This window comes from Aythya ferina (genome assembly GCF_964211825.1).
Source record: "Aythya ferina genome assembly, chromosome: 9".
NCBI lineage: Eukaryota > Metazoa > Chordata > Aves > Anseriformes > Anatidae > Aythya > Aythya ferina.
The window spans coordinates 7,150,368-7,161,590 of NC_140305.1; the positions used below are offsets into that span (position 1 = coordinate 7,150,368).

The window sequence follows — 11,223 nt, forward strand, 5'->3', positions numbered from 1 at the left end:
TCTGGAACAACGCAAATAACTGAGCTAAATTGCTAAATTTTTGTTCAATTAATATTAGATATGTATTTCATTTAGATTAAGGATTTGACATTGCAATTCTCATTAGCCACTGCTGAAAAAGTTTTTTGCATCTTTTACTTTATTCTGTACTTATAATTCAATGCATGTATTTATATGGAGTCATTGGGTTAATCACATGAGTTGATTTGAATCTGTTCCTGATCTTTGTCTATTGTAAAATAATTGCAATCTCCTTCTGCAGTCTGTAGTATTGTAGGTAATAGGCACTTTGGTCTGTCAGATTTTTGCTACCTATTCTGTCCCAGCATTTTTGGGCAGTTCATCACAGGCTGGGAAGCTCTCATCAGTCACAGGGAGCTGAAGACTTCAGCTAGTGAGATTATTAGTCAGCATGGGACAGGTTCTAAAAATTACAAACTATTTATCGTACAAGCAGGCTTCAAAGCAGGCAGAGAAGGACCTGGGAGTGATGGTGGATAGTCGGCTGAATATGAGACAGCAGTGTGCTCAGGTGGCCAAGAAGGCCAACGGCATCCTGGCTTGTATAAGAAGCAGTGTGGCCAGCAGGGCTAGGGAGGTGATCGTCCCCCTGTACTCAGCTCTGGTGAGGCCGCACCTCGAGTACTGTGTTCAGTTTTGGGCCCCTCGCTACAAGAAGGACATCGAGGTGCTTGAGCGGGTGCAGAGAAGGGCGACGAAGCTGGTGAGGGGCCTGGAGAACAAGTCCTACGAGGAGCGGCTGAGGGAGCTGGGCTTGTTCAGCCTGGAGAAGAGGAGGCTCAGGGGCGACCTTATCGCTTTCTATGGGTACCTCAAGGGAGGCTGTAGCGAGGTGGGGGTTGGCCTGTTCTCCCACGTGCCTGGTGACAGGACGAGGGGGAATGGGCTTAAGTTGAGCCAGGGGAGTTTTAGGTTAGATGTTAGGAAGAACTTCTTTACTGAAAGGGTCGTGAGGCATTGGAACAGGCTGCCCAGGGAAGTGGTGGAGTCACCATCCCTGGAAATCTTCAAAAGACATTTAGATGTAGAGCTTAGGGATATGGTTTAGTGGGGACTGTTAGTGTTAGGTCAGAGGTTGGACTCGATGATCTTGAGGTCTCTTCCAACCTAGAAATTCTGTGATTCTGTGAAAATCAGTATATATATATATAGTGCTGGAGCTTGGTTCTGTTTTGCTGTCGTGCTTCCACAAGTGACACGTAGTAGTGCTCACATATAGCTTAAATCTTCATTTTATGCACTTATATTACCTCAGAATTGATGACTGTAGAGGTCGTAATCCGGAGTGCCTGTGGATATCTCAGGCACTGTAGCATTTTGTCATGCACTGTTTATTATTCAACTACTCAGGCAATGTCAGAAAAATCATAATAAAACTAGGAAGACACATCACATTTGACCCTTGCTGAATAATTTAATAAAGCTAGCTTGGTACACAAATATGAAAGAGCAATTGCTGATAAGAGCAGAACTATTGCTTCCTTGTCTGAGAATTGGAAACAGTGCAGAAGCTTTATTAACTATTCGGTGTCTTCATCTTCAGTGAAGTTTGTCCCTTAGGCCATAACCAAATGCTAAGCTACTTGTCTTGTCTCTTCTCCTCCTCTCAGCACTTGTGCTGGTATCTTTCCTTGTGCTGTATACGATTATGTTCTCAGTTTTGCTTATGTCTCTGTGCAATTATCCATGCTTTTTTCTTATGGATGCAATTTCATTTTCACAAATATTTTTCTCCCCACAGATATATATTTGCTTATAATGATCTCAAGTGGATATACCTATAAAATTTTAGCTTTTTAAGAATGATTGTTACATGTACTCTGCTCTGAAATGGACAAAATTTATTTTCCCTCGCTTGAATGTCCCCACAGTGAATACTGGAATAATTACAAAGTTTACAACTCTCCAGAGGCTTTGCTCTTTTAGCCCCCTGCATCCACTGTGACAAAGGGCCTATGGGGGCTTCAGGGGCAGTGAGGTGAGCTGCTGGTATTCACGCCCTGCCCCTCATGAGGTGCAGAAACTCGCGGGGCCCTTGGCCCTCTGTCAGGTCTGCTACCACCGTTTGACCAACCCGGTTCTTCTGGAGATGGTTGTCTCTGATTGAAGACTCCTTGTGCTGTCACATTCCCTACTTCCATCAGTGTCCTGGCACCCCAATGACTCTGCCCACGGTCTCCCAGGGTACAGACATGGGCTGGGGCCACCTCCTGCCCCACAGCCACTTCCCCAGCACCTCTCTGGCAGCCTTGAGCCTTTCTGCTCCGCTGGTGCCTGCCACTGGGATCTTTTTTCTCAGCACGATGTCAGTTTAACAAGCTTCTCTCTCACCCACTCTTTCCAAAATTGGTGGCTGTCCTGGTGCCTCAGTGAGATCTACATGCCCACAGACAACAGGGAAGCAGTGCTGCCACGATGTCCCCCTGGCAGGCTGTGGGGCAGAGCATTTCTGGCCACGAGCACCTTCCCTTCATTGTGAATTCCTATGGGCTGCATGCCATATGCAACCTGAAAATTTAATCTGGTGTTTGGGGGAAGAATGGAGCCTTGTAGAGCATCAGAGGCTCCCAGAGCTCCAATATGAAGTGCAGTGCTTCAGAAGTGGTACCTGTTTCACCTGGGAGTAAAACCTGAGGTAAATTTTTAAGCAGTCAGAGTTGCCTGAGTTGAAAATGGGATGATGAAGACGTGTCACAGAAGTAAGATGAAGTTCAGCTTTCCTTTTATACCTCAGAGGGATTTTCAAGCACAGAATAGTGTAAGCTACTGGCATGAGTCTATGTGCTGCGTGCGGCATACAGCTGTGTGACTGCCCTCACAGAGGCTGGGTCCCAGGCTGTGAAGAGTTTTTGGGAGGGCATGGTGGGCCCCGGGGATGGCACAAGGTGAGGTGCTGGGGACCTGCTGTGCAGCACCCATCCTGTGGGGACATGGTGCCTGCCAGCTCCAGAGGGAGTCAGCTCCAGGCAGAGCTGGCAGCTCCAGGCTGGCTGTTGTGGGTGTCACTTGCTGGGGCCATGGAAGCTCAGGAGTGGGAGCAGGGAGGGGACAGCATTCAGCTGTGGGGGCTGGCATGACCCGGTGCTGCAGCATGTGAGGGCAGAGCAGCCAACATCTTGTCTCATCCAGAAGCCTGGCTTTCCCCGTGGGCAGGCAGGGGAGGCAGCAAGAGTGGCACTGGGAAGCCTCTGAGAAACCTGCAGGGTGTTTTCTCCTGAAGGTGAAGCCCTACTAGAGCTTCATGCCTGTGGACTGCTGTCCTGGGGAAGGTGCATGGTGGCCAGGGACAGGAGGCAGGGCTGTGCCCCTTACTACTGCAAAATGTGTCTTTTCCTTAGGTATGTGGCATCAGCAAGGAGCAGCTGAGTGCAGCAACCGGGGCAGAGCCTGTCTGTCTTCTGGGGTTGGTTGGGAACAGCATATGCCATTTCTGCACTCAGCTTCTGTCACATGGGGCACTGTGTAAAACTAAATCCTCCTGCCTTTGTAGGTGCCACCGTGGGACGTATCAGAGCCACATCAGTGTTGTGGCAATCCCAAAAGATCTGTGTGTGAGCAGTGATGTGGCACTGTCAGGGCTGGTGTTGGTGGTGAGAAGGGCCTGGGGATTTATTTAATAAGTGTGCTTTGAATCCAAAATAGACTGCTCCTGTGAGCCTTAGCTTTAGGCTGGCTTTGCTTTCAGAGCATTTTGTCAGATCATGTCTCAATCTGGACTGAGTGCTGGGGCTGAGACCTTGACAAAGTCTCAGGCATGAGGACTCCATTGTTCGGGCAGGCCCTCCGAGCTGTCACCCTGGGCTGGGTGGCTGTCCCCAGGGCTGGCCAGGCTCACCTCACTGGGAGCCGAGCAGGGTGAAAACAGCTGGTGGGCCTCTGTAAAAATAGTTGGCTTGGGTGAAATTACCCTGTAGATCTAGGCAAATCATAACCGAGCTTTAGACACTCTTCGAACATGCAGCAGGAATTTCTGCCTGCCTCCTTTTGCCATCATCATCAGTAAAGGGCTGTGTTAATGCCTTATGTTTAAAGCACCCGGGAGGAAGCTGTGTCTCCCTGTCTGTCCATTCCCATTCCCCCTCGAAGGTTATTCTGGTATTATGTTTTAAAACTTTAAATGGAAACTAAAGCTGTACTAGTGTGGGTAGTATCACAAACTCTGTTGCCAAAAAGAGACTCCATGTATATAATTTTTTTAATCCCTAAACTTGAAAAAAAACAACCAAAACCCTCCTAAAATGAATATGCACAGTAGATAAGGAGCTCCATCTTATGTCCATGTGCACTCAGGCACTTTCCTTTGATTTTAGTGGAAATTTTAGGTGCGTGAGGACTAGTGATAGGAAAGATGAGCGAGTCAGGCAATTTTGATCTGTGAAACTACAGTTCTGTTGCCTCTATTCTGATTCTGCTCAAGTTCATCAGGAAAGATTAACTTTGGCAGCGTATTCAGTGACTAAATCTTGATATTTTTGTAGCTTAATTCATAACATAACTGTAAGCTATTGCCCTGTGTTTATATTTCCCATCCATTTCTCACATTTCCAAAGCATAGTGATATGTGATCCTGGCAATTTAGCTACCATAATTGGCATTTTTCTAGGGCCAAAAGGAAACAAATTCCTTATCCTCCATCCTTCTTTAATTTCTGAAAAACAACAAGTAACATGGTTAATCCTCTTTTTGATCTTTTTTCCCCCCTTTGAGTTTTTCTTATGGTCTTTTCCTTTTAATCTTTTACTTTCTTTTTAATCTTCACTCATTGTCCCCCCACATTTGAAGAATTTTGTGTACTTACATCTCTAAAAAGAATTGGACCACTTTATGGAAATAACTCTTTAGGATCTTGTTCAAAGCGCCATTATGTACTTTTAGCTGTTAGGGGGAGGGTGAAAAGAAAGGAGAGAAAAAGCAACTCTAAAGCAGTGTTTGTTTGTGTAGCCTAACAGAACATCAATTTGTTCAACTAAACACAAATACAGTACACAGATCACCCTAAGTTACAATGAAACAAGATTGTATTAGAGGAGCAGAACAGTGAATGAACATTTCCCTGTAACTGGGGTTGGATACAGGTGTGTTTGGGCAAGAGCACTTCAAGAAGAGCAAACCAGGGCAGCACAGCTGAATTCTATCAGCCTTTTGCAAACTGCTCTCATCTGCCAGCTCTTCTGAAGCAGCAAGGAATATGTTATGCTGTGGTGCATAACGCTTCCTAAGGCTGATGGGAGGGCTGTTGAGGCCCTAATGCCTGGAGGCTATATCTAACCCCATGAGCTTGGAGGTAGAAGAGTTTGTCTGCTCTGGTACGTGTATTCCTTGGTTTGTAATGGTCTTGTATGTGTGTATGCAGGGCCTTTAAACCTTGCCTAAAGTGGGCAGTGTTAAGGTTGCAAGTCTTCCTTTGCATGTCATAAGTTCTTATGTTATGTGGAGGATTACACCATGAGTAGTTATGTGGAAACTGGTAAAATGTAGTATTGATTATCATGGGCTTGCTATGAGCTAAAGTAGTTCTGCTTGCGGGGAAGACCTGAATATCCTGCAGTGTGTATGAAAAGAAAAGTATAGAGCTGACTTTATTGTACCTGGATTATGAGTTAGAGAGCTATCTCTGGGGTGAAGCCTACATATTGAGTTTTGTGATCTAGTGTTAGCACGGTAATCTTGATTGCAGGCTCAGGCTGGTATGGATCTGACCTTCTAAAACATGAGAAGAGAAAGTACAAATTTCTGTGCAGCTGTGTTAAGAAGCACAGGCAACTGTTGAGATATGTGGAACAGTCAGTTCACTGAATAGGGTAATATGAATTAAAATGCTTCAAGAAACAAGCACTGTGCACCTCAAGAAGTAGGGTGCTGCAGCTCTGAAGAAACGCAGTGAAGTGTAGGCATAGCACTACTCGCTCATGGTAAACCCCAAAATATCACTTCAAGTCCACAGGTGTGATTCTTGTCACTTGTTTTTCTACTCAGTTGCAGCATCCTGTTGTCTGTCTGTCCTCCCCCCTTATTTGTTTATCTATTACTGCTCGTACTAGAAAGCCCAATAAACTTGGCAAACAGAGGTTGTGGGTTTTTCAAGCAGGCAAGAAATTTACAGGGATTAGCTTGTGTCCAATTTAATTTATGTAGAATCTCATGCTCCTTTTACTGAAGCGAATTCTTTAAAAAACAAACAAACAATGAGAGTTTACAGAGTTCTGGAAAAGTTGCAAAACCTAAATGAAAATCCTTTTCCAGTTACATGAATATAAATTGGGCATAGTTCCCCTGAAGATCTTATACTAGTTTAATAAATGTATTTTATTTGTAGTTAAACTGACCATAATGCTTTTCTCTTCTGTCCTCAAAACACGATTAGGTCCTCTAAATCTGTTCTCCTTCACAAATGAGAATAGGTGAATAAGATCTCTCCCGATAACTTGGCTCTAACCAAGAGCAGGATTTGGCATTGCTCTTTATAAGGATTTTTTTTTTCTTTCTTTCTTTCTTTTTTTTTTTTTTTTTCTTCTTTTAGGCTGATTTTAAAACAAATAGTTAAAACATGGAGCTGAACATTTCTTCTAGAAGTGGAATATTCTAAATGTACTTATACCATAGTCTGCTACTCATATAAAATTACAGACTTCACTTTCATCTTTCTTTTTACAAGAACCCCTTAATGACAAATGCAGGCTGTTTAGTGATACCGATATACTGCAATCTTAGCATGTGAATTAGTCATCATACAATCAGTTCAGGGGGTCAGGCCTAAAGAAACAGTTCAGAGTTGGCAAACTGCTAGTCGGGTGATGTGCTCTCCACTTCAAAGTCATGGTGCTTACTCCTCAGAATTCAGATCACAGAAAGAAACAGCTGGCATTGTCGTTTGTGGCAGTAAGGACTTTTTTTTTGTAGCAAGATAAGGTTTCACTACTTTGTAAAACAACAATTTACTTTAGAGTGACCTAGCCTGTAAAACACAATAGGAAGCAGGAATCTGCAGAGCACTGCTCTGCTGTTATCATGCAAGGAGACATGACCTGTGACAAACCACGCTGAAGAAGACTTAACCCCCTTACTCCTTGCCTGAAAATATTCAGTGTAGTCCACTTGTCAGCGATAGTCAAGGTTTTCATTTTCCAGAACAACTTTACAGGCTGATCTTTCCTGTTTGGGTATTACTCTCTTACATTATTTTCCAGCATGGTCCATATCTGTGGCAACATACAGTTACAGACTACCAGCCCTAATGCTTACACAGACATTATTCAGCTTCCTGCTTGAGCTCTGAGGCTGTCATATTTCAGCTGAGAGTTAAAATTTCATGTTTAATTTACTGATGGCAGCTGGCTGAGAACAACATATCAGTACTTAGATTGAAAACCCTTTCTTATCCTGAATGCTGGTGTTCACGCAACAAGCGATGTGTTTGCATGGGCTTTCCGTAGGGACTGCATGGAAAGGTGTCAGATTCTGGGCCATCTTCTTGCACAGCCTGCCAACTGTGATGCTGAGAGATTGCACCTGAGAAGGGCAGTTAGAGATGCTTGTCTGCAAATGTGTGTGACTTGTTTATGTGCGTCAAATCAGAGACAGGCTTAAGCACCTTTCTCCACATACTGAGGGTGTGTTTTGTTTGTGGGTTACGTTTTGTTTTATTTTTTCCGCCAGACCTCTATGATGTTCAACTGGAGCTTTTTAAGTGTTTTCACTCAGTGACCTGAACAGATCTGTTCACCAAATATGGTGAGGGGGAAAGGAGGAAAAAAAAAAAAATCACACGTTTAAAACTGCCTGGCAGATGTACGTCTCAAGGATTTGTTATTGTTCCATTATTGTTATTATTAATAGACTTCACTTCACAGGCAAGGCAGGCTTATCAGCCAAATGCCTCATTATCAAATGACTGAGACCCAATAAGTGCTTAACAGCATTCCTTACCAAAAGAGGAAATGATTACAGGCCAGATCCAAGTCCTGTTAAAGCGAGTGGATAGATTCCCACTTCAATGAAGTATTGCTTGGGGCCCCTCGGCGCTCGTTCTCCTCCGTGTTTTCTTACATGCTTTTTAATTCACCAACATGAACCAAACAGCTCTAGCCGCTCTCATCTCACAATGTGTTCTGCAACTTTTGGAAAGGAACCTGGACACAAGGAAAAATGCTACAGAACAAAAAGAGCCACAATACAAACCATATGACAATGCCTATTTCTTCATCCTCTTTGTCATGTTGTTTTACTCTTTCCTGGCATTAACTGTCTTTTTTGGTTATGTACGCTCGAAGAAAGCAATTTCAAAGAAAGATCCTTACCAGGAGTTCATCGAGGATAGGAATCGAAATAAGAAGTGGAACATGACCCGGCCAGTGGTGGTGAAATTTGACTTTGAAGAAGAAAGTATTCTTTGAACTGCTTAAACCAAAATACTCTGCAAATGCACTGGACTGTCTCTCCTGCCTACATTTCAAGTGAAGATCTACACATTTATCTTGTTCGTCTGTGCCCCTTACAATAAGTCAAAGCATTGCTTAAAATAGGTAATGGCAAAAGGTTTTTCTTTTTTTTTTTTTTTTTTTTCTTTTAATTCATTTGTTGCTGAAATGTAGTTTTGCTCAATATTAGAAAACTCTTTTTAATTTTAAAGCAGCAGTGAAAAGTGGCCATTTTTAGCTCTTGCTTCCAGCTGTGTGGAACAAAAATGGGAATCCATCGTACATCAAGACTCCAAATTTACTCAAGACAGAGGACTAGTTTGTGTATGCACGTACCTACACAAGGGGAATGCTGTCACTGCTGAGTTACTCAGACCTGGAAATCGGTGGGTAGTGTCCCTGGAAAGTGCAGCCCTGGAACTGCAGAACGCTTTTTACCATGCCTAGACCAGCAAATACTATTTAACATGTAAATATAGTAAAGCTTCTCTTGCATTCCCTCCCCTCAAAAATTAATTTCACATGCTGTGGCAAAAGATTCAAAAAACCATCTGCAAAATGTAATTAAAATGCATCTTGTGGAAAAACAGGTTATGTATTCAGTGAGTTTGGAGTTCTTGCCTTTTCCATCTCTCAGATGTGTTTATTCTTTGCCAGCTTCTCATTTGAAATGTATGTTTCAGTCCTAGTGAATGGTAACTACAACGGATCACAAACCTAACAGAGAAACTGCCTCTATCTGCAATAAATGTCTAACTGGTAAAATGTTGCACAGGCTTCATTCAGACTTGTGCTGAATACGTGAGATTTGCTATCTGATTTATTGATTTTTCTATTTAATAAATGTTACAGAACTATGACATAGAACACATAGCCCTACTTAGCGTAAAAAGAACAGCGCTTATTGCTTTGTGGTACCATGCATGTGATATTGCACTGCTTAGTGAACATGCTGTCTTCTAAGACTTTCATTTGTTTGTATTCTTATCTAGGGTCTCTCAATTTATGGTCTTTACTTGTTATACAACCTCTTAGGTATACTACATATATCTGCATTACAGATGCAGTTGATCCTCAGAGGGCTCTCCGAGCGTAGTATGTACTTTCAGGTGAAAGTTAGGCTCTGATTTTTCTTAACATGCATATGAAAATAAAAACAGCAAATTTTTATGAATATATTAGTTTTTCTTTTTCTGCTAGTGGAATTGCAATGCCGAGAATTTGATTTAAAGTGTGTTCATGGTTACTTGCTGACTATTTTAGGGATGTGTGGATTTTTTTTTTTTTTTTAATTCTTTCAATATTTAGAAAAAGTTCTTGTATGTATTCAGCCTGGGCTGAGCAATCAGATGTTGTTGTTCCTGTTTCCTCATGGGATATGTTAAGCGTTTCTGGTGTGTGTGTGTGCGCGCATGAGCAGGGAGGTTGATGTTATACATAACCCTCTTCACATGAATCTAAAATTTGCTTCCCACTTACCAGCATGCATGTTTGTAGAAATAGCCACGTTGGCTCAGGCTGTAGTGCTCTGTCTCCGACAGCTGTGCCAGAGGAAGATAATAAGAATAAGGTGATACTTTCTCAGTTGTACTTGCCCAGCCTCCAAGGATTTGTTGCTCGGGGGCCATCTGAGCCAGAGGCCACTCCTTTTGTCTAACTGCGAGGGTGGGATACGTGCAGAATACTGATGTGGAAGTGTATGAACATAAGCATTTTAACAGGCCAAAAAAATGTTCACAGATGTATTTTTGCTGGTTTCATCCAGCTCTAATTTAGACGGTTTTGACTACAGAAACAAGACCAGGGTTGCAGACGAAACACTGATTTGTGTAAGCACTACGTTATACGTGCCCTGGCTCCTTCATCTAGATAGTTTGGAGAGAAAAAATGAAAGTTCAAGTCATATGTTCAATTGTGCTCACGGCTTTGGACTGTATTAAACAAAAATTGCTCTTAGCTGGGTGTCTTACAGTGGATTGGAGCAAGTGGGAAGACTTGCTCTTTTGGACACAGAGTTCTGGATGGCTGTTCTCTGAATGTGCACGTAAACACTGATTTCTTCTCCCGATGGAAAAGCCTTTCCACTCTTATATTGTAGTCAGTGTTGGTTTTTTTTTTTTTTTTTTGGTTCTTTGCTGTGTATGCTATGTCACCTTAAAAATTAAAGATCAGCTTTTCTGAAACTTCTCTCAAACTGATGTCCTTTACTTCTGTAAGCTGTTTCTGCTTTTGTCTTACTGGGCAATTATCAGATCAGCCTAAGCCCCTTGAACATTCTTTAGCAATGTGCTGCCATTGTCTGGTGTTTAGGCTTTTTGGAAACATTCACAACTCATTTAACAACAAGACCACAAGCTCTTCAAACAATTTTGAACAGTGTGCGCCTGTGTGTGTGTGCATGTGTGTGTATGCCAACAAGAGGAGGCTTTTTCCCTTCCTATCTCCATGCAGCAGTAAAAATGTCTCTTTGTAAATGTCAGCCACAGGGTGTACGTTATTGGTGACATTATTGGACTCCCTTCTACTGCATGTCAAAGCCTGCTTGTCCCTGCCCAGGAGATCTTACTTACTAGTGAGAAATCAGAGGGGGCATTTGACTACTGCAGCCCCTGGGCATGACCTCAGCCATTTCCGTGTTTCTGTGACTTCAGAGCACATAGGTTGGTCTGCACCTCCTGCCTTCAGAGATGGTAAGCCAGGTAGAGATAGTTCTAGGTTTGGAGGTGTGGTCCAAGCCATATGTATATCCTTAGGAGTTGAATCCCCCCTTGAAAGAACAAGGAAG

At 42.9% G+C, this 11,223-nt stretch overlaps 1 long non-coding RNA gene across 1 annotated transcript; it reads left to right on the plus strand.

The window, feature by feature from the left end:
* The first annotated feature begins 5,166 nt into the window (after positions 1–5,166).
* On the plus strand, positions 5,167–9,606 carry LOC311441783. Its single transcript, XR_014696214.1, has 2 exons — positions 5,167–5,327; positions 7,678–9,606. It is a non-coding gene; the product is annotated as an uncharacterized lncRNA (long non-coding RNA).
* The last annotated feature ends 1,617 nt before the right edge of the window (positions 9,607–11,223 follow it).